This window comes from Oncorhynchus mykiss, chromosome 7 (genome assembly GCF_057628025.1).
Source record: "Oncorhynchus mykiss isolate SJ-2025 chromosome 7, ASM5762802v1, whole genome shotgun sequence".
In the NCBI taxonomy this organism is placed as follows: domain Eukaryota; kingdom Metazoa; phylum Chordata; class Actinopteri; order Salmoniformes; family Salmonidae; genus Oncorhynchus; species Oncorhynchus mykiss.
Genome location: NC_143028.1, coordinates 15,725,351 through 15,749,120, shown reverse-complemented (window position 1 = coordinate 15,749,120; position 23,770 = coordinate 15,725,351). Strand labels below are relative to the sequence as shown.

The 23,770-nt window shown below is 43.9% G+C and overlaps 1 protein-coding gene and 1 long non-coding RNA gene across 4 annotated transcripts in view; both read left to right on the top strand.

Annotated features, from left to right (window-relative positions):
- The window catches only part of LOC149982327 (uncharacterized), a 139,437-nt gene that overhangs the window by 5,041 nt on the left and 110,626 nt on the right, over positions 1–23,770 (top strand). Inside the window, exon 2 of the long non-coding RNA XR_016497113.1 lies at positions 276–337. This is a non-coding gene — a long non-coding RNA (uncharacterized LOC149982327). The remainder of the gene's footprint in view (positions 1–275; positions 338–23,770) is intronic.
- The window catches only part of LOC110527469 (cytoplasmic protein NCK2), a 67,227-nt gene that overhangs the window by 12,773 nt on the left and 30,684 nt on the right, over positions 1–23,770 (top strand). The window lies entirely within an intron of this gene.

The window sequence follows — 23,770 nt, the reverse complement described above, 5'->3', positions numbered from 1 at the left end:
CTAACGCTAGCTAGCTACTTTTACACAAATGATTGTTTTCCTATGGTTGAGAAGCATATTTTGAAAATCTAAGATGACAGTGTTGTTTACAAAAGGCTAAGCTTGAGAGATGGCATATTTATTTCATTTCATTTGCGATTTTCATAAATAGTTAACGTTGTGTTATGCTAATGAGCTTGCTGATAGATTTACACAATCCTGGATACAGGGGTTTTTTCATAGCTAAACGTGACGCAGAAAACGGAGCGATTTGTCCTAAACAAATAATCTTTCAGGAAAAACTGAACATTTGCTATCTGAGAGTCTCCTCATTGAAAACATCTGAAGTTCTTCAAAGGTAAATGATTTTATTTGAATGCTTTTCTGTTTTTTTGTGTAAATGTTGCCAGCTGAATGCTAATGCTAAATGCTACGTTAGCCATCAATACTGTTACACAAATGCTTGTTTTGCAATGGTTGAGAAGCATATTTTGAAAATCTGAGATGACAGTGTTGTTAACAAAAGGCTAAGCTTGAGAGCTAGCATATTTATTTCATTTCATTTGTGATTTTCATGAATAGTTAACGTTGCGTTATGGTAATGAGCTTGAGTCTGTATTCACGATCCCGGATCCGGGATGGGGAGATCAGAAAGGTTAAATGTAGATGTTTTTTTGCATTGGATATAGTCACCATATCATATGGAGACAGAAACATAAACCTTTTACCTTATCATAAGTAGACATAATTGCAAATGATTCAATTCTTCCAATATAAATAAAAAACACAATTTAGTTATGAATTTAATTTAAATTAAAAAAACTATTTAGTTACGAATTGAACTTTAAATAAATGAGTTGACTCTTCACATGGGATGATTTCACTGAACAACAAAAGAAAGGGAATATTGAATGATCCAATGATCCATTGCATCTCCCAAAAACATTTTCAGCATACATCTGTGAAATGATAGTCTAGAAACTAAAGCTTTGGTTGTCTTCCTCTCAGGCTTCCATGTCTTCTCCCTGGACCTCCTCAATGTCCACCTCTTGAACATCAGACTCTGAGGACTCATCTTCACTGTCATTTTCCAACCTTGTAGAGGATGGTTCGTTGTCAGGCTCAAAAATCCTCAAATTTGCCTGGATGGCCACCAATTTTTCAACCCTTGTATTGGTCAGCCTGTTGCGTGCTTTGGTGTGTGGGTTCCCAAACAAGGACCAGTTGCATTCTGAAGCGGCTGATCTTGGTGGGATTTGGAGGATGATGGAGGCAACAGGGGAAAAAGCCTCAGATCCACAAAGACCCTTCCACCAGGTGGCTGATGAGATATGTTGGCACAACTGCCATATTGCTCTCCATCCCAAAGCCCTTGCTTGGAAGTGTACTTCCCCAGGCTTCAGGCAGAAGTCTTCATGCTTTTTGATGTATTTCAGAACTGCAGTTTCCTCTGCTTGGAGCAACAGTGAAGTGGGCAGGGCAGTACGGATTTATTTTCTTACATCTGCAAGCAGAGTCTGAACATCAGACAGGATGGCATTGTCTCCCTCAATCCGTGCAATGGCAACTGCTATAGGTTTCAGGCTGCTTACCACTCTCTCCCAAAATACATCATCCAGGAGGATCCTCTTGATGGGGCTGTCCATATCAGCAGACTGGGATATGGCCATATCTTGGAGAGACTGTCAAACATGATGACAACACCACCCCAACAGGTGTTGCTGGGCAGCTTCAATGTGGTGCTCTTATTCTTCTCACTTTGCTTGGTGAGGTAGATTGCTGCTATAACTTGATGCCCCGTCATATACCTGACCATTTCCTTGGCTCTCTTGTAGAGTGTATCCATTGTTTTCAGTGACATGATGTCCTTGGGGAGCAGAATCAATGTAGCATAGCTAATGTGTGTGATGTGAGGGTAGGACTCCTCCACTTTAGACCAAGCAGCCTTCATGTTTGCAGCATTGTCTGTCAACAGTGCAAATACCTTCTGTGGTCCAAGGTCATTGGTGACTGCCTTCAGCTCATCTGCAATGTAGAGACCGGTGTTTCTGTTGTCCCTTGTGTCTGTGCTCTTGTAGATTACTGGTTGAGGGGCGGAGATGATGTAGTTAATTATTCCTTGCTCACAAACATTCGACCACCCATCAGAGATGATTGCAATACAGTCTGCTTTCTCTATGATTTGCTTGACCTTCACTTGAACTCTGCATCCAGCAAATTAGTAGATAAAGCATGTCTGGTTGGAGGAGTGTATGCTGGGCGAAGAACATTCAGAAATTTCTTCCAATACACTTTGCCTGTGAGCATCAGAGGTGAACCAGTTGCATACACAGCTCGAGCAAGACATTCATCAGCATTTCTGACTACGTTCCTCCATTGAGTCAAAACAACTTCTGAATCCAGGAGGACCATGAGCTGTTGCTATCGATAAGGTGTCTGATTCATCATTTTCACCTCGAATAGAGAATAGAGTAGAGGGACTTTTGTCAAAGGTTGCTTGTTGTGAGCGCTGAGGGAACTTTATGCACTTGGCCAGATGATTCTGCATCTTTGTTGCATTCTTCACATATGATTTGGCACACTATTTGCAAATGTACACAGCTTTTCCTTCTACATTAGCTGCAGTGAAATGTCTCCACACATCAGATAGTGCCCGTGGCATTTTCCTGATTAGTAAAAAATAAAATCCAAATACAATTCCATGTACTGATAAATAGTTAAGCAGTTAGATTAAACAACTAATTTGTAAGATAAATGTTTTTAAATGAAACCTGTATGGGAACAGGTAACTTAACGATCCTCAATTAGCAGGCTCAAGGAAGCTAAAACCCACATGGTAGAAAAAACTAACTAGCAGAAATGGTTAACAAGTTAGAAATGATTTAAACACACTTTGCCATAGGTTACTATTTACTAGTTAATAAAAAATCTAATATGTCGTATAAAATATATTCACCCCACCCAGTATTGTAATCAAAACTTACCAGAAAGCATAGTCCTTGGCTCAGACAGTGTAGTAGCGTGGTCTCAATAGCATCTCGGTAGTGTGCAAGATCTTGAGAATCAGCTGCACATGTGATGGAAGACTGCACTGTGCATGCAGAGGGTTGCATTTTCATTGACTTGGGGATAGTATAACCAAAATATGCCACAAGACCTAGAATTGTCTTATGTGTATCAAACAAATAAGGTTCACTATTATAAGCCAACTTTTTTTTATGAATTTAGGAAAAATCCCAAAATTCACTGGCTTAAAAATTCAGGAAATTTACCGGAAAGTTTCCGACCCCATTGTAACCCTTGCTGAGACAGAGGGGGTAGTCAGACATTTTGACATACACCTGCCTTAATTGCTCTCATAATCTCTTGTGGACAGACTACGTAAACATAAATGGTACCGTAGATCTGTCATGATACAACCGGATGTGTGAGGTAACGAGCAGTATTACTTCCGGTGCTTTGGACAAATCACGATTTCGAAGGTGAATTCTGAAAGTGGAGGGGACATTTGGTCAATAGACTTGCAAAGAGAGACGGTGGAGCTCTTCCTTCCGGTTCTGATCCTCGTTCTATCTCTTCTTTTTAACATGTATGGACCCAGTCACGAAACAGGAAGTACAGGTTCCCAGGCCTCTTCCGTGAACCGTATGGTTTAGTTAGCATGTAGGCCTATGTTAATATGATATTAATATGCATGTCCAGGTGTCGATGTGCTCCAATAGCCAGTGATAGTCTCCAGAGAGGCCTAGGGAGCCTGTACTTCCTGTATCGTGACTATACTATGGGAGAGCGAGGGACATTTCTCGGCCCCTGAGGCTCCCTAAGGCACAGTCTCCAGCTGTTGTGGTAACCTTTGACCCCTCCTCCTTCCTGTTTAGCTCATGGATCTCGTCCCTCTTCCCTCCCATTCTCTCCAGACTGCTGATCTGATGTGATAGGCCTGTTCAGTCATGCTATCATGCATATTTCATCTCCATGTCTGAGCGGTAGCCGATGTCATCAGTTCTTGTCTGTTGGAAAGAGCCGTTCTGTGAACATGATGGATCCCACAACTTTCCATTTCTGGTGGCTTCGCTATCTCATCATCGCTCTCTGCTAGACCTGTTGAGGAAGCTGGAGATCACACGAGAGCAAAAGGCCCAGTCTAAATATGGACTATGTGTTGATTGAATGTGGTCTCATTTGAAACCCTCAGCTCTCCAGTCTGCTTGGCAGAGACCGATAGCGGAGATTAGCATAAAGACAGGTTTTATTCTCTCTTTAACGCAGCAGGCAGCTAGCTAGTCCATGGGATGGGTTCACTCTGAGGTGTGGGTGTCACCAGGCCCCTCTGAGCAAATCAAGTGGAACGCAATTACCGTGTGCATCCTCGCTCTGATAAGGCTTTTTAAAAGCTTTCTCTCTTTCCCTCGCTCGTCTTTTTTCTCTTGCGCTCTCCTTTCTCTCTCCTTCCATCTCTCTCTCTCTCACCCATCCATCATTCATCCATGCTGTTGCATGTCCAACAGAATTACCAAGGATTCATTGTTTCATGTCTTTTAGTTCGGGAACCTGTCACCCTTGACTGTGTAACTGACAACACTGAAAGGCCCAGTGGATGCCTGTGGTTGTGGTTGTCTTATTGCTCTAACGGGGCTTTACGATCAGTCAGCAGTTAAATAAAGATAGGCCCTAGATCAGATAAAGCATATGTCTGAAGCAAGTTGTGCATAGCAGGGATATTTGGCTGCTCCAAAATATCCAAGCGGGCAGGCAAAAGGATGGCCGAAGATGACACCGTTCCTTGCTCACACAGTGTGAGCGTAGGAGGGTGCGCGTGCGTGTGCCAGTCAGTCCACCGTTAGTGGGGCGTTGAGCTCCGTCGTCTATTTCAGAATTCAGGAGAGTAGTTCGTCTCTCCACCTGTGACCGTGCTGTGTTGTCAGAGAGCCTAGTCGGATGATTAGAACCTAGATGGTAAGTTGGCAGCCACACAGACACACACACGCGTCCCTCACCCACTGTGGGCCAAGGCCAGATCAACAGATGTCGCTGGACCAGCTCCCCCCTCTCTCACTCTCTCTGTGCCGTGACTCTTCCTGCACTCTAGTTTACCCTCTGATGCAGATGTACAAACTGGGCCGTCACTGTGTGGGTACCGTGAGGGCCGCGATGTGTATACTCCTCCCACTGCCTCCCACTCAGCAGCAGTAGCAGCAGCTCCCTGGTCCATACTGACTACCGAAGGAGACTAAATCACTACTACTATGATAATGCAAATATTGTCCTCTTTGACTAACAATCAATGACCGTGTGATATCTTTGATGAAAACTCCTGATTTCGCTTAAGATTGGCTACTACAAAACTCCTGAATGTATTAGGCTATGCTTAAAATATCAAAAATGAAAATAGAAAGATTTAAAAATAAAATCAGAGTGATTGGAATGGATTATCTTGAGTTTAATTGACTTTTATAAGCTGAGAGCAACTGTTTAACTGTTGAGAATTCCCCTGTCCCTGTCAGCCGATGGGCTAATTTAATTATCACTGTTTACGTTCCTCTCTGTAATAAGTAGCTAACGTGTGTTAGTTGTGTGTCCTCCGGCTTGTATATCACTTAATTCTGCTCCCTTTGTCAGGCTGCCTCTTCTGCCTCCAATTATCTGTACTCTCTCTCTCTCTCTCTCTCTCTCTCTCTCTCTATTCTCTCTCCCTGTTTTTGGAACATTCCACATCAGCCTGGACCTATTGTTCAACTAGTGAGGAGAAACATTGGGAAATACATTTATATTGTGTGGGGTTGTGTGATGTAGTGTTGTGTGATATTGAGCAGTGAGATGTTAGCTTGAGGGGACAAACATCATTGTAAATTCTTGCAGAACAGAAGGTGACAGCTGTGACTTGTCTTGCTAACGGCACAGAGTAGGACTACCTCTTCATCTCCCCATAACCTCCCTATGTGGCTCTTGGGCGACAGTGTGACACGAGTCATATTAGGAACACCAAGCAAACTGGACAGACAGAAACCGAGTCACAAGTTTGTAGTGTTTAGCCTTGTGTAGCCTATTTTCTTGGATAAAAGTGATATCTCACACAGGCTACTTTTTTGTCAAGAATATGGCTTTTCCAAGTTGCAGGCAACAAATGGGCTCTTATTCACTTGGACGACACAACCTCTTCCAGAACAGACATTGTGTGTGGGAGAGTGTTAGAAAGAGGCAGAGAGAAAAAGACAGAGAGGGAAAAATGACCAAAAACTTGCCATTTTAAAAGAAATCCAAAATGACATCCTTGGCCAGGATAAACATGGCTCACTCTCTGGGGCAGAATCTACAGTAATTGAAAAGGAAGGAGGAGGTAATGCTGAATCTGAGAGGGGGCAGAGCAGAGACCTACATTTTGAGTTCTATCCTTTAATGAGATTGGGGAATGAACCTGGTAGTTCAGAAAAACCTCTCTCTTTCTCCTATATTAAGTAATGAGAAGAGTAATGCTGGAATGTTCTCTTACATTTTTTTAATATAACCCTTATTTAACTAGGTAGGTCAGTTAAGAACAAATTCTTATTTACAATGACGGCCTACCCCGACCAAAACCGGACGACGCTGGGCCAATTGTGCCCGCCTTTTGGGACTCCCAATCACGACCGGATGTGATTCAGCCTGGGTTCGAACCTATAGTGACGCCTCTTGCACTGAGATGCAGTGCCTTAGACCGCTGCGCCTCTCGGGAGCCCCATTCTATGGGTGTAGAAAGACTGTATGTGTCGTCTGTCTGTTTCTGCATAGTAGTTGGATCGCAAGATTAAACCAATGAATACCAATTAACAATCAGCAATTGCTCAAATGGAGCTAATAGCATAATAGCAATCTAATGAGATTCAGATCTGTTGCAGAATCACAAGATAAGGACAGTTAGAATTGGTCCAGCTTCTGGGAACAGTTAGAATTGGCCCAGCTTCTGGGAACAGTTAGAATTGGCCTAGCTTCTGGGAACAGTTAGAATTGGCCCAGCTTCTGGGAACAGTTAGAATTGGCCCAGGTTCTGGGAACAGTTAGAATTGGCCCAGCTTCTGGGAACAGTTAGAATTGGCTCAGGTTCTGGGAACAGTTAGAATTGGCTCAGGTTCTGGGAACAGTTACAATTGGCCCAGCTTCTGGGAACAGTTAGAATTGGCCCAGCTTCTGGGAACAGTTACAATTGGCCCAGCTTCTGGGAACAGTTACAATTGGCCCAGCTTCTGGGAACAGTTACAATTGGTTACAACTGCCACTTGGGTGTTCTGTCATGTTTTGGGAGAACAGCTGCATTTTAAAAGATGTTGTGTGAAGCTCTGGATCTGCTGACAGCGCACACACATGCCTGCTATATAATCTCACGGGAGATGCTTGTTTTCTTGCACAACAGCCCGTCTCTTCTCTTTTCGCTCAGGGCTAGGCTAGGGATTTATTGTGATGGGCCTGAGAAGAATACTGCTGTATCCGTGCCAGTCTCTCTCAGGCTAATGATTGCCTGCCGACGGGCCCCGGCTCCCCCGGTCCTTGCTTGTGAATGGATGTATGTTCACAACAAGTGAACGCTCTGGAGTGTTTCTTTGTGTCCCTGGCTGCCCGCGGGCATGCGTCTCCCTGATAGTCACGATCTGCAATCTCAACTGTCTGTAGGTACATTAATGATCTGGCCGGGGTCTGATCTACTTTTAATGGTGTCAGTGTGGATTAAACATGCAAATGCATTGAGTCGTAGGGAAATACGCTGACATTAAAAGGAGTACCGACCACTAGCTTATCGGTGTACATGCAAGGACAGAATACATATCCCCTTTAAAGCAGGGGCCAACGGGTGCGTACGAGTTCTCCTTTTTCCCGAGGAGTGGGCCTTTCAAGGTCTGTGGCTTAGAATTGGAACTAGGTCCGTGTCCCAGGTGAGTGAATTGCTCGACTGTACAGTAGAGAAGGAATGAATGAGAGCCTGTAGTCAAAGCCATCAGGAGGAGGCCCAGTTGTTTTGACAGGTGCTCAGCTAGCTGCTACTGTAGCGGGTCATTTTTGTGAGCGCTAACTGCAACCAGACGTCGGCCTAGAGGTTTAGGGGAAGAGAGGGAGCACTGGAAGCACATGCTGCTGAGAGAGAGAGAGAGAGAGCACACTTTGTGTTCAGTGTTGACGAGTTAAGGAGACACTTTTTAATCAATGTGTGCACATGTTCATGATATGTGTGCTTTCCTATTTTGTGTGGAAGGAGCACACCTATTGCTCTCCCCTATCTTGCAGGAGCCTGGTTTTAATGTGGTGGACTACTGCAGTCATCTGCATAACCGAGAGTAGTAATGGTGGGACTTTATCATCATGAAGGGTAGCGGTAGTACTGTCCCTGTTAAACTGAGCAGAAGACGACTTAAGGCGCTTTGGACGAAGACGATAAGCACGGAGGTAAAATGTCGGCTTTCAAGAAAAGGTTTGAAGGATTTTGTTTGAATTCATTTGTTTGTCTCAAGTACGATGCATTAATAATTCTAACTGGCTAGTTCCCTTTTCATGAACCAACATACCTTGTATAGCATCTTCTAGCTGCTTCTAGTACCAATGCCGTCCTTAGACCAGGCAACTCAGACCACGGGCCAGGTGAAGTCCGGAGTGTTCCAGAAACATAGTTCTGTAATCTGCATAGAATATTTACAATGCCTGGAGAAAAGAGGGAACGTCTCAAGAACCACATCAATATTATGTGATCGATCATTTATGTACCCCCCCCCCAAAAAAAAAACGCTTCCAAAACAGGCCTGTTTTAGTCATAAAAATGCATCTGCAGCAGCAACTTTGACAGAGTTATTTTAATGACATTCTGGTGGTACTGGGGTCAGATTCACACAGTGTGGAGGGAGAGAGAGAGCTCTGCCACTGAGGGTGAATATCATTGACTGTGCAAGGCTCTGTTTATTATAATAATACATTATTTATTAAACTTTTTAAAGTGCTATCATCGGAGGGAAGTGGTCATAGGGGGGAGGAGTGAGCAAAGCACGCCTGTGTCATCAAGGTGTCTCGCTGCCCCGCCCCTCTGTGTGACTCGGATGAAGTTTGAGCTCAGCCGTTTCAGTTCATGGACTCCGGAGTAGGTCTAGGCTAGCTGCTCCTTCACTATTACCAACATGAAGCACCCGCTTGGGTGAAGCTACGGGCAGTCACCTGGCGCCAGAAAGCACACCACAAGAGTAGCGTTAGTTCTCCCTACGATCCTCATCACTCCACACCTCTGCTGTGCCATCTTGCTTTCGGTTTTCCAACATCCTCAACCTCCGGACACTGTGTTTATGAGTACTGTGTGTTTATGAGTACTGTGTTTATGAGTTCTGCCTGCGTCCGTGTCGGAGGGGAGAGTTAGACTGAGGAAGGACCGTTACAGGGAGCATGAGGTACTACAGAGCCAATAACGCTCTGTGCGTCACAAGTTGTGGGCAGCTCCTCCAGATCAAAGACTAACACTTAGGGGCATTCAGGGAAAGCGAGAAGGGGAGGATAGAGAGGAAAGAGATGGCGGGGGAGGGGGGGGGGGGGGGTTTGGCCAAGCACCCACTGACTAGCTGTTTTTACATCCTTCTTTGTACTTGGAGCCCTGGCAGTAAAACTTTGATGATTTCTCTTTTCAAACAGGGTCAGCGTGGACATGTTTGTTCTCCGTTTAGTTTATTTTGGCAAGAAAAAAACTTTAGAAAGCATCCAAAAGGTTTACTCGGGTGTTTTTTGTTGACTAGCCAACATGGTTCTGTCTAGGGCTGGGTGATATGACGATATATATCGCGTGACTATAGAAAAAACGTCTATCGTTTCATATTATGCTCTATTGTTTATTTCGTTGTGTCGCAAATCACACTTTACAGCAAAGTTTTCGTCAAAAAGGACGAAACTTTGTGTAGATTTGCATCACAAACAAACATGGAGAACGGAGACACGGAGCTCGTAGCTAAAAGAGGGGCTACTTCGGTCGCATGGACGTGGTTTTGGTATGAAAAGTCTGACACGGACTAGAAAACCGTCCGCTGCAAAATATGCCGCAGGCCGGTCCCAACGACAGGCCCAAACACCACTAACCTTTTACCACCTACGCAAGAGTCATGTGAAACAGTATGGAGAAAGTCTACGGATGAGACCTAAAAAAAGTAGTGCACAACATATGGCAAAGAATCACAAAGATAGGAGATAACAGCTGCCGTTCCAACTTATATCTGCAAAGACTCCAATTTCCACGGTCGAGAAACGGGGGTTTCATGAGTTGGTGCTAACACTCGACCCAAGGTGCCAAATGCAAATTGACATGTGACACGTATTAATGACAAAATAACATGCAAACAGGCAAGCCTCCAAAAATATATACACTTTTTAGGCCTATATTTATTTAGTTTGCAACTATAGTTGAATTGTTTTCTATTTACCTTTTTTAGATTTTATACATTAATATTTTATATTTTGTTACATGCTTAATTGAAAATTTGCACCAAGGTTCTAAATAAAAGGAGAAATAATCAAACTTGAATAAGTACCTTTTATTTGTTGAGAATAATTCAACATGTAATAAGAAATAGTTTATATAAAATTACCACATGTAAAGGCCTATTTATTCATTGAATTTACAGAAAATGTGCTATATCGTGATATGTATTGTTATCGGGATATGAAATGATCTACATGGCCAAAATTTCATATCCCAATATCACCCAGCCCTAGTTCTGACAGCCACTGGGACTCACTCTCCTGTCTCTCCTCAACACTATGACCTTTAACCCCTAGGCCCCTTCACTCCCATTCTATTATTACCCAACAATCCTCCTAACTGTTGCTCTCATCCCAACAGGCTACACACACTGTGGTTTGTCAATGCTAATCTTCCCACAGCTGCCTCAGAGATCTGTTTGGGATTAAATTACTGTTTTCTCAGAGACACCAAGGTTTTCACATGTCCTCCAATGGCTTGGGTGAAATGTGGGACAGGTCAACATCATTGTGGTCTGATAGGCTCCTATGTACTCAATCTCTTACATAAATTAATGATTTGTAGGCTAATAGTGAAATTAAGTGACGCTTACCATTAGGGCAGCACAATTAATTTAAATTGCAATATAGACATGTGCCATATCAATATCGCACGGGGCTGCAATTTTTTAAAATGTCATGAATGCAACATTCAAATGTAGTAAGGGTCCCCTGGGAAACTGACCAAACACTTTGGTTCCTACCCCGTCACAACAACTTCTACTGTACCTGGCTGTCATTAGTTATCATGCCAAACAACACCAGCCATAGAATCAGAATACACATTTTATGTATATGATTACAACAGTTCATCCAAGTGTTTTAATATAAATCGCTGGTAAAATATAATATATGGTTAAAAAACAATTGTAGTGCAGCCCTACTTACCATGTTTAATGGTAGCCTGAATGTCCCAGATCTGTTTGTGTTGTCTTGCCAACTCACGTATGGTCATTGTAAAGCCAAACGCACAACAGATTTGGAACCAGGCTATAGTTAAGTGGGTCAACCTAAGGGTTGCAAAGGGTCGGGAATTCTTCTGGAAATTTTTCATGCGAAGTTAAGCCCTGGAATTTGGGGAATTTTGCTTAAATTCATCAAAAAACATAGCTTATAACAGTGGACCTTTTTTTTGTGGGATACACATAAGACAATTCTAGGTCTTGTGGCATATTTTGGATAAACGTTCCCCAATTCAATGGAATTGCAACCCTCTGCATGCACAGTGCATTCTTACATCACATGTGCAGTGAACTCTTCTATCACATGAACAGCTGATTCTCAAGATCTTGCACACTAACGAGATGCTATTGAGCCCACACTACTACACTGTCTGAGCTAAGGACTACATGCTTTCTGGTAAGTTTTGATTACAATACTGGGTGGGTTGAATATATTTCATATGACATATTTTTTTTGTTAACTAGTAAATAGTAGCCTACAGCAAAGTGTGTTTAAATCATTTCTCTCCAAGAAATGGCCATATCACAGTCTGCTGATATGGACAGGCCCATCAAGAGGATCCTCCTGGATTATGTATTTTGGGAGAGAGTGGTAAGCAGCCTGAAACTCCTGAAACCAATAGCAGTAGCCATTGCACGGATTGAGGGAGACAATGCCATCCGGTCTGATGTTCAGACTCTGCTTGCAGATGTAAGAGAATAAATCCGTACTGCCCTGCCCACTTCACTGTTGCTCCAAGCAGAGGAATACAGTTTTGAAATACATCAAAAAGTGTGAAGACTTCTGCCTGAAGCCCATACACGCCACAGCGTACATGTTGGACCCAAAGTTTGCTGGCAAGAGCATCCTGTCTGGTGCAGAGATCAACAAGGCCTATGGTGTCATCACTACCGTGTCTCGCCACCTTGGCCTGGATGAGGGCAAGGTTCTTGGCAGTCTGGGGAAGTACATTTCCAAGCAAGGGCTTTGGGATGGAGAGCAATATGGCAGTTGTGCCAACATATCTCATCAGCCACCTTGTGGAAGGGTCTTTGTGGATCTGAGGCTCTTTCCCCTGTTGCCTCCATCATCCTCCAAATCCCACCAACATCAGCCACCTCAGAATGCAACTGGTCCTTCTTTGGGAACACACACCAAAGCACGCAACAGGCTGACCAATAAAAGGGTTGGAAATGGGTAGCCATCCGGGCAAATTTTAAGCTTTTTGAGCCTGACGAGGTTGGAAAGTGAAAGTGAAGATGAGGCCTCAGAGTCTGATGTTCAAGAGGAGGTCCAGGGAGAAGACATGGGAGCCTGAGAGGAAGACAACCAAAGCTTTTGTTTCTAGACTATCGTTTTACAGATGTTTGTTGAAAATGTTTTTGGGAGATGCGATGGATCATTGGGATATTTCAATATTCCCTTTCTTTTGTTGTTCAGTGAAGTCATCCCATGTGAAGAGTCAACTCATTTAATTGAAGTTCAATTCATAACTAAATAGTTTTTTTAATTTAAATTAAATTCATAACTAAATTGTGTTTTTTATTTATATTGGAAGAATTGAATCATTTGCAATTATGTCTACTTATGATAAGGTAAAAGGTTTATGTTTCTGTCTCCATATGTTATGGTGACTATATCCAATGCTGAAAAACATCTACATTCATTTGCATATGTTCCCATTAATTCCCACAGAAAGTTTCCACCTCCTGAATATTCCCCAAGATGTGCAACCCTAGTCGAGCTTGAAGAAAAAATGATTCTACCTCCCCAAGTGTCGGGAGATAGCATAGCCTTGTCCCTGTTTGCTGGAAGCCTTGTTAGCTGGATGGATGCCTGGCTGTGTGGAAGCGGACAGACGGTGATTCCAAACTACCTTGATCTCCACTGTGCTGCCGTACTGTCAACGCATCATCATCCCAGTCTACACAGGATGTTTCTCCCGTAGCGCCTCGCTCCCATAAACCTTCTCTCTCTCTGTGTGGAGGGATGATGCAAGCCCGGCCCAATCCTGTCACACACGGGGACACACATGGCACGTACGCAGACACACACACACGCACATACCTGTAATAATCCATTCCTATCTGCAGGCATTCTGCCTTCTGATGTGTGACAACTGCTCAGTGTGCCAATTCACACTGAACAAAAATATATACGCAACAAGCAACAATTTCAAAGATTTAACTGAGTTACAGTTCATATAAGGAAATCCGTCAATTGAAATAAATTCATTAGGCCCCAATCTATGAATTTCACATGACTGGGAAAACAGATATGTGTCTGTTATTCACAGGTACCTTAAAAAAAGGTAGGGGCGTGGACCACCATTTGCCTCATGCAGCGTGACACATCTTCTCCACATAGAGTTGATCAAGCTGTTTATTGTGGCCTGTAGAATGTTGTCCCACTCCTCTTCAATGGGTGTGCGAAGATGCTGGATATTGGCGAGAACTGGAACACACTGTCGCACACGTCGATCCAGAGCATCCCAAACATGCTCAATGGGTGACATGTCTGGTGAGTATGCAGGCCATCGAAGAACTGGGACATTTTCAGCTTCCAGGAGTCGTGTACAGATCCTTGCGACATGAGGCAGTGCATTATCATGCTGAAACATGAGGTGATGGCGGCGGATGAATGGCACAACAATGGGCCTCAGAATCTCGTCACTGTATCTCTGTGCATTCAAATTGCCATAGATAAAATGCTATTGTGTTCGTTGTCCATAGCTTATTCTTGCCCATACCATAACCCCACCATGGGGCACTCTGTTCACAACGTTAACATCAGCAAACTGTTCGTCCACACGCCATACACACTGTCTGCCATCTGCCCGGTACAGTTGAAATCAGGATTATTCCATGAAGAGCACACTTCTCCAGCGTGCCAGTGGCTACTGACGGTGAGTATTTGCCCACTGAAGTCGGTTACGACGCCAAGTTACGACGCCAAACTGCAGTCAGGTCAAGTTGCTGGTGGGGACAACGAGCACGCGGATGAGCTTTCCTGAGGTGGTTTCTGACAGTTTGTGCAGAAATTCTTTGGCTGTACAACCCCACAGTTTAATCAGCTATCCATGTGGCTGGTCTCCGACGATCCGGCAGGTGAAGAAGTCTGATGTGGGTGGCGTGGCTACATGTGAGGCCAGTTTGACGCACTGCCAAATTCTCTAAAACAAAGTTGTAGGCGGCTTATGGTAGAGAAATTAACATTCAATTCTCTGGTAACAGCTCTGGTGGACATTCCTGCAGTCAGCATGCCGATTACATCTCTCAACTTGAGCCATCTGTGGCGTTATGTTGTGTGACAAAACTGAACATTTTTGTGGCCTTTTAAAGTGATCATGATCATGCTGTTTAATCAGCTTCTTGATTTGCCACACCTGTCAGGTGGATGGATTATCTTGACAATGGAGAAATGCTGACAAACAGGGATGAGAAATGAGCTTTTTGTGTGCATGGAACATTTCTGGCATCTTTTATTTCAGCTCATGAAACACGGGACACAACACTTGACACGTTGTTTATATTTTCTGTTCTGTGTATAATCATTTCTCCACAGTCACAGTGGCAATTTCAATGGCTTATACTTGTTCAGCCTCACAGTGCAATAACAGTAAACTCCCTTGATGTCACTGGATTACCTCCTTTTAAGGGGATACTGCTGCTTTCTCCCTCAAAGTATAGCCGGAATAGCCATATTTTAGCGGCTATATCTGGTCAGGCCACACGGTCATGAAAAACTATTGGTCTTGGTTTTTGGTCCCCGGTGTAAAGAAATCATGGGAATGCTGTGACTCTGAGTGGGAGAGAATCCTCCTTCCCCTCCACTACCCTAGAGCACGATATAAGACAGAGTCCAAGGTCAACTTATTTGGGTTTGGCAGCGGTTGTAACAGCACTGTACAATGATAGACATTCTGTTCCTCAAACGAGCTGGAACTCTGTCCGTTCTATTGAGGTTGAGGGGAATGGCATCGGCTGGGTAGTAAAATCAACACAAGGCACAGTGAGATTGATCACAGAGGAGCTGGCGGCTGGCTGGCATGCAAACAAATGTCCCCAGCTTTAGAATTGATTTGCCTCTTGGCAGCAATGCTTTCACTTAAGGATCTTTGTCATTAAGGAAGCAGGCAAGTGAGGCAGCGAAGCCGAGAACATTCCTCAACACTTACACTGAGATCAAAATGTGTGTTTATGTGTCAAGCAAAGCAAAGTCCTTTATAAATCCCTTTAGTATACTTCTGTTTCTGTTGAGAGACTAGATGTAGAAATATGTGTAATCTCGGCTCTTTTCATTTCTGTGCCTCTTCAATATTACGATAGAGGTCTAATGAAAGTGTGTATGCTTGTGTTTTAAACCACAGCTGTGCCAACATGAGATAGGCCTGGCCCTATAGCAGCCAATGTGTGTCTGCAAGCCTCTTCTGGTCTGTCTTCTGATACTAGTGGTCTGAGTTTAGACAGGCAGCCCAATTCTTCTTCTTCTTATTTTTTACTGATTTGGTCATTTCACCAATCAGATGAGCTCTTAAAATATCCGATATGATGTGATTGGTCAAAAGACCCCCAAAAAATATATCCAAGTTGGGCTGCCTGTGTAAACAGTGCCGTGGTGTCAGTTTGCACTGTGCTCTCTTGGCCACATGCTCAACCATGTGACACCTGACTGCCATGAACCAGCTGCTGGGAAAGACTTGACCCTGGAGGGAAGTAGGGATTCATTGGAGGAGGGGAGAAGACGGCCCTGGGGAGACAGGAAGTGACCGTGGCAGCAATACAAGCGGACCTCTGCACACAGGAAGTCAGAAACATGACCTCGGTGACCTCCGGTCCAGAGAGCACCATGGGAGCTGTCATAACACAAACAGCCTCTACAGACCAGTGCTAACCAGGCAGGCACCAACAGATAGACAGGGTTACTAAACAGCAACAAAAACAGTTGTCAGTCTGCGAGGGGCGCAGCGATCTAAGGCACTGCAACTCAGTGCTAAAGGTGTCACTACAGACCCTGGTTCGATTGCCGAGTTAAATAAAAAATAAAAAATCCTCTTGAACTAGCCTAGTGTTGAGATATGTTGGCTGTGTCTGATCAAACAGCCTCGACAAACTAATATTACAAAACACCACAATGTAGCCCCTAAAGGAAAATGATTAATACAAAAATAACCATTAGAATCAAACCATACATCATTTGTTAATTTGCAGTCTTTGGCCTTCCTCTTATTCAAGGACAGGCTTTAGAATTTCAAAGAGAGTCGGCGTGAACCGAGAACAGATAATACCTTCCCATTACAGCTGGTAGTGAGATCCATATCTTTAATAGGCTACAACTGAGTAAGGCAAATGGGAGCGCTCAGAGACATTTATGGGTTATAAAAGCCAAACCGAACCTCACTTCAATTAAGAAATTGCTGCGCGGTGAGGAGAGGGAGGGAGAGAGAAAGAGAGGAGCTGTATTAAAAACGTTGACCTTTTTCAAAAAGCCATTCAGCATGGTACTGTGGGCTGAGTGGAACTGAATACTGTTGTATCATCACATTACTTATTCCTTATTCTTTAAAACTGGCTGGTCTCCGGGTCTCAACTGCATGGGGAAATGTAGTGATTTTACCAGGTCAAAACTGCTCTGAGTCTGAACACAACCGCTCATCTGCCTCTCTTAGAGAAGTGCAGTTTGGGAGCAGAGCACATGGTGCAGCAGTGAGTATAGGGACGGTTCCCAGTTCAGTCACTGTAAGCCAGCACAGAAATAGCCTGCACTTAAATTGGTGTTCACATGAATGTCGAATATAAAACAACCATTTTTAAATCTGTAGTATGACATCAATCCAGAAGAGCCTATAGTGTTTCAACCTCAACCATGTGAGAACAATGGAGAATGCGTTTCCCTGTCCAATAAGGTCTAATGCTTCACTGAGTCTCTCAGTGGTGGAGTAGTCTCTGGCTCAGAGAGCAGCAGACCCATCTGCACAAAGTAATGAACCACTCAACACCTCCACCAGTGCCTGTATCTATGTGTGTGTGTGTGTGTCCATGTGTGTGTCCATGTGCGTGTCCATGTGCGTGTCCAAGACTAGCCTTCCCTACGTTAGCAGGTATGTCCCTAGAGTACGGTACTTCGGGATGTGAGGGTATGTTTTTAGTGGACTTGCCTACATGAGTGCTGATGTAGGTCTGACTCGGGGCTCTTCCCAGAGTACTTATTTTGTCTGTTGACACTCATGCCAACAACCGTATTCATGTGCTGAACATCACAGTCTGCACACACTTACCCCTCATACCTACAATTAAGCCTACAGCAGCAGCACACCAGAGTGGACCAGTCTCTCTGCTCCTCTGTGAACCAGAGCATGGCTAAACCCGGCTCTCTGTATCTCTCCTAGACTGGGGAGCCACAAGCTAGTGCACACCATTCTACTACTGTGGCCTGCACAGCAAGAATACGCAGACTTAAAGCCAAATCAGCAAACCTTTTATCGAGACAGTTTTGGGTACGGTCCAAGTTCTGTTTGTGTAAATGGTAGTTTACTTGTAGGCTAGCAGCTGATTCCACTCACGTAGGGTTGTCGTCCCCTCCCCCTTTGCCTTGAAGAAGCAACATTTTGATAATTTGTAGGCCTTCATCTTTATTTTTCAAATTGGAGGGATGTACAGTTGAAGTCGGAAGTTTATGTAAAACTCATTTTTTAACCACTCCACAAATGTCTTGTTAACAAACTATAGTTTGGACAAGTCGGTTAGGACATCTACTTTGTGCATGACACAAATAATTTTTCCAACAATTGTTTACAGACAGATTATTTCACTTATAATTCACTGTATCACAATTCCAGTGGGTCATATGTTTACATACATTAAGTTGACTGTGCCTTTAAACAGCTTGGAAAATTCCAGAAATTGATGTCATGGCTTTAGAAGCTTCTGATAGGCTAATTGACATCATTTGAGTCAATTGGATGTGTACCTGTGGATGTATTTCAAGGCCTTCCTTCAAACTCAGTGCCTCTTTGTTTGACATCATGGGAAAATCAAAAGACATCAGCCAGGACCTCAGAAATAAATTGTAGACCTCCACAAGTCTGGTTCATCCTTGGGAGCAAATTCCAAACAACTGAAGGTAACACCTTCATCTGTACAAACAATAGTACGCAAATATAAACACCATGGGACCACGCAGCCGTCATACCGCTCAGGAAGGAAACGCGTTCTGTCACCTAGAGATGAACGTACTTTGGTGCGAAAAGTACAAATCAATCCCAGAACAACAGCAAAGGACCTTCTGAAGATGCTGGAGGAAACGGGTACAAAAGTATCTACAGTATATCCACAGTAAAACGAGTCCTATAATGACGTAACCTGAAAGGCCGCTCAGCAAGGAAGAAGCCACTGCTGTAAAACCGGCACAAAAAAGCCAGACTATGGTTTGCAACTGCACATGGGGACAAAAATCTGACTTTTTGGAGAAATGTCCTCTGGTCTGATGAAACAAAAATAGAACTGTTTTGCCATAATGACCATCATTAGGTTTGGAGGAAAAAGGGGGAGGCTTGCAAGCCGAAGAACACCATCCCAACCTTGAAGCACAGGGGGTGGCCGCATCATGTTGTGGGGGTGCTTTGCTGTAGGAGGGATTGGTGCACTTCACAAAATAGATGGAATCATGAGGGAGGATAATTATGCGGATATATTGAAGCAACATCTCAAGACATCAGTCAGGAAGTTAAAGCTTGGTCGCAAATGGGTCTTCCAAATGGACAATGACCCCAAGCATACTTAGCTCAAGGACAACAAAATCAAGGTATTGGAGTGGCCATCACAAAGCACTGACCTTAATCCTATAGAACATTTGTGGGCAGAACTGGAAAAGCGTGTGCGAGCAAGGAGCCCAAACAAACCTGACTCAGTTACACCAGCTCTGTCAGGAGGAATGGGCCAAAATTAACCCAATTTAAGCTTGTGGAAGGCTTTCCAAAACATTTGACCCAAGTTAAACTTTTTTGAAGGCAATGCTACCAAATACTAATTGAGTGTATGTAAACTTCTGACCCACTGGGAATGTGATGAAATAAATAAAATCTAAAATAAATAATTCTCTCTACTATTATTCTGACATTTCACATTCTTAAAATAAAGTGGTGATCCTAACTGGGATTTTTTCCTTGGATTAAATGTCAGGAATTGTGAAAAACTGAGTTTAAATGTATTTGGCTAAGGTGTGTGTAAACTTCCGACTTCAACTGTTGTGTCAGATGTGTTGATTTTGTAATCTACACACATTCTGCTAGCTTAACCATCTGCGTCTTTATATTAGTGATACACAACTACACATCAGCCCCTCAACGGGATTCTGGACTGGTCTGGACAGCAGAGCCGAAATGAATTCATCACATCCCAGGCTGACATATCCAAGGGCATTTATTATTACGATGATGACGATGGGGATTACTCTGTCTGTCTGGGCATCAGCACACTCAGCCTGTCTAAATGTCATTTCCCTCATGCTCAATGGACATTTATGGATGGAGGATAATTTTCTCAATTCTTCTTTTCCTCTTTCTATCACCCCCCCCCCCCCCTCGCTTTTCCAGATGTAGAATGCTCCCTCTCTTTGCCCCCCCAGTGCAGTGTTTTTTGGCTGCTGAACACCATGCTCTGAGTATTATGTTGCTGTAATAAAAATGGAAGCCGCCTTTCGGGCTACTGCTGTGTTCAGCTCTGGCTCTGCATGTCTCATCCTTCTGTTCTGCTGGTCTGTGTAGACTAGCTGTAGGCCCAGTGTTTGTTCAGACAGAGGCACAGCAACAGACTCCGGTCCTCCAGAACCACAATCCTGTTTTTTTGTTGCTCCCAGGCAAAGTGTAAATGTAGCACTCATTCAAAGGCAATAAGGAAAGGTAGCAGACTCTGGCCCTCAAGGACATGAGTTATTCATCCTTGTGTTGAGAGAGGCCCAGAGAAGCTTAGCTGACTTCTAGGCTGTCTGCAGGGGTTGATGGGTGGCTCAATAGCAGATGTTTCAAATAGGTTAAACATGTCTGTATAACTAACTGTATGATGGGTAATGGTGTGCTTGAAGTCTCTACTTCAACTCTGGTGTCCCATCAGACATGGTTGCTGTAGGATACCTATTAGAGATCAGAGGATGAGAGTAGTTCATGTAGTGGTTGAGGAAGAGTGGACCCTAGGGGACTACCTGTCTCCTGTCACACACAACAGGGTTTTCAGTTAGGAAAATGTGGCCGGATTACCGGACTCATATGCATTGGGTGCGTAATCTGATTAGGGCGTCCACCCACGGTGCTCAGAATCACATTGAGATTATTGTAATTCACATTAACAGAACCTGCGAGTCTATAGGATTCAACAATGTGCGGTCCTCCTTACCAAATTCTGATGTGCACTTTGAAGATGTTAGAATAATTGTCCACATTTACTTTTCCTCAGCCAACGAGATGAGTAACAAACTGCAAAACCACAAGCCTATTTTAATCTACTATCCCCCATAGTAGAAAAATTGACGTCATTGGTCAGTTTGTTGAGAGAGAAATGGCCTATTCCAAACAGACTCTGGGACAGTTGTAGGATGATAGATTCCAAAGTCATACAACCAGGCGACATAAATGCAACAGATCAGAACGTTTAGCTTAAAATGGCGATGAACTATTATGTATATACATTATACGCGCAGCAATGCGCACAAAGCATAATATTTAGCTGGAAAACACCATTGTCAGAAGCGCACCGCACGTGCAAGCAGTGTCAAGTGACCGAGATGAAAATATCCGTTCGAAAGAGGGGAGATCTGGTGTGCAACAACTAGCATGGGTTGCTAATATAACTAGGATTGTGCCTTTGCCTACTGGATAATGGAATAAAGTTGATATAAAATAATTGCCTCCACGGATATGGTCAGATTTTTGGCTAGGCTACTTTAAAGCAAGGTAAGGCATGCCTCATAATATGTAGGAGAACGTTCAGGTTTCAAACAATGAAGTATATGTTTTCAAAATGCATACTCCCTCCAGTTCATTGCAAAGTGGTGTGTGACGTGCTGAAGAAGCCTGCCCTCCGATGCCTCGCACTGTCTGACAGATTTCCCGCTCAAAGACTCTGTATCTGTACGCATTAAATAAATGGGAAACGTAACGAATATACTGTACACGCGCACCAATTTAATACCACTAAATTATGCTAATGAACCTATAGACCATTAAGCATGACCAGTCAAATGTATTTACATCGACTGGTATTTCCATCAATCAATAGGATAGAAAACATTCTTTCACAATGGGATTTTTTCTTCTTCTCCTGGACAATTGGCTTGTGCCAAAAATCAGCTTTTGTATTTTTTTGCTATTACAGGTTTACAGAAACACTGACACACACACACACACACACACACACACACACACACACACACACACACACACACACACACAAAATTTGTCTATTAGTTCCACACTTCTCACATGCCCTCCCCTTGGCATGGCATGACATGCTACCCTGGCAGTGGTCCCTGCTGTCAGGGCTGGTTAGGCCTAGGTGAGCTGAGACATGCCACCCAGCCAGCAGGGGGGGTTGAAGGGGGAGCAGAGAGCACAGCTGGCACTGGGAACTGTCCTGAGCCTCTGTGCCTTACTGGGCGTCTGTGTGCCCTGCCTGCTTGTAATAACCTCTAATCCAGTCGGGACTGGAAGCTCTGCACTGCCTGCTCCTATAGCCTCTAATCCAGTCGGGACTGGAAGCTCTGCATTGCCTGCTCCTATAGCCTCTAATCCAGTCGGGATTGGAAGCTCTGCACTGCCTGCTCCAAAGCCTCTAATCCAGTCGGGACTGGAAGCTCTGCACTGCCTGCTCCTACAGCCTCTAATCCAGTTGGGACTGGAAGCTCTGCACTGCCTGCTCCTACAGCCTCTAATCAGGTCGGGACTGGAAGCTCTGCACTGCATCCCCGTCTGGGTCTACAGGTTTCCTGTTTGAGGTGGTTGTCTTTATAGCACTCTGCTGCTCTCACACTGAGTCATACAGTGGCATGGTGACGAACCTCTCTTCCAGTCTCTCTCCTGGTCCTGTCCTCCTTTCTCTAATGAAATACATCACTCTTTCTTTCTCCCTCTGTCTTTCTGCCCCCTCTCTTTCTCGCTCCCTTTGTATTACTCACCCCAACCCTCTCTCTCACCCCCCCATCTTTCTCTTAGTCTCCCCTCTCCTCCCCTTCTCTCCTGGTTCTCAGACGAATGAAAAGGATCCTCAAATTGGATTACAGAGCTAGGTGAGATGGAGATGAAGGAATTGGCTAAATTGGGCCTGGTTAAACTCGTTAGGAATCTCTCTCTACAGGCAGCTCCGACCCTGCTGCACATTTATGCAATTACACTGAAAACTGGTCCACGTCCTCCCCAGCCTCCTGATCCTATCCCCTCTAGGGTAATCCCTGCTCTCCTGACCATAATCACTCTCTGTTATTGGTTAATACATGCTTTGTGCCCTAATGATCTATTAAAGACTTTAATAATAACTTTAAATAATACCTTCTTATCCTTCCTCTCAGTTCAGTATTATATTTGTGGAAATGCACAATATACACAAGATGCACAATAAGAAAGTGATTTTGTGTGTGTGTGTGTGTGTGTGTGTGTGTGTGTGTGTGTGTGTGTGTGTGTGTGTGTGTGTGTGTGTGTGTGTGTGTGTGTGTGTGTGTGTGTGTGTGTGTGTGTGTGTGTGTGTGTGTGTGTGTGTGTGTGTGCGCGCGCACTGGGAACAGGCAAACTGCAGGTTTTTTTAAATGCATTGTCTGTCAAGACCTCTGACAACTAGGCAAGGCAGTGGGAGAAATCCTCTTGACTAGTTATCCTAATCTTTCAGTGCGACGTCTCATCTATCTTGTGCATTTCTGATACAGGCGTCTATTCTTCACTGATAACATTGGATGGCAAGGTTCCGTCTCATCACAACGTCTAGTTCCCATTGCCTAGTATCACTCTTGAGTGTCGGCCATTATCTTGCCCTTCCGCGCCATTGGAAATTATCTCCAATTCTCTGCGAGTATGAACATCTTAGTTTCCACCAACAGATATTAATTCATTAGCCTAATAAGGGTGAGAGTTCTACCCTATTATTCCACAGTGAGAATTACCAGAGATCAGCTAATCCTAGCTGTTGTCCATCCAAGAAAACCCCTGCACTTCATATTTAATTAGTCCTTACCTCCTCTGACCTTGGAAAAAGACGCTTCAATGCCTGAACAAAAGCTGCTTCAATACCGGAATTTCTCCTGATCGATCACACCAGCTTTCCCTTGCCTTAATAATGAATAGCCTAAGGGATGCCGTACA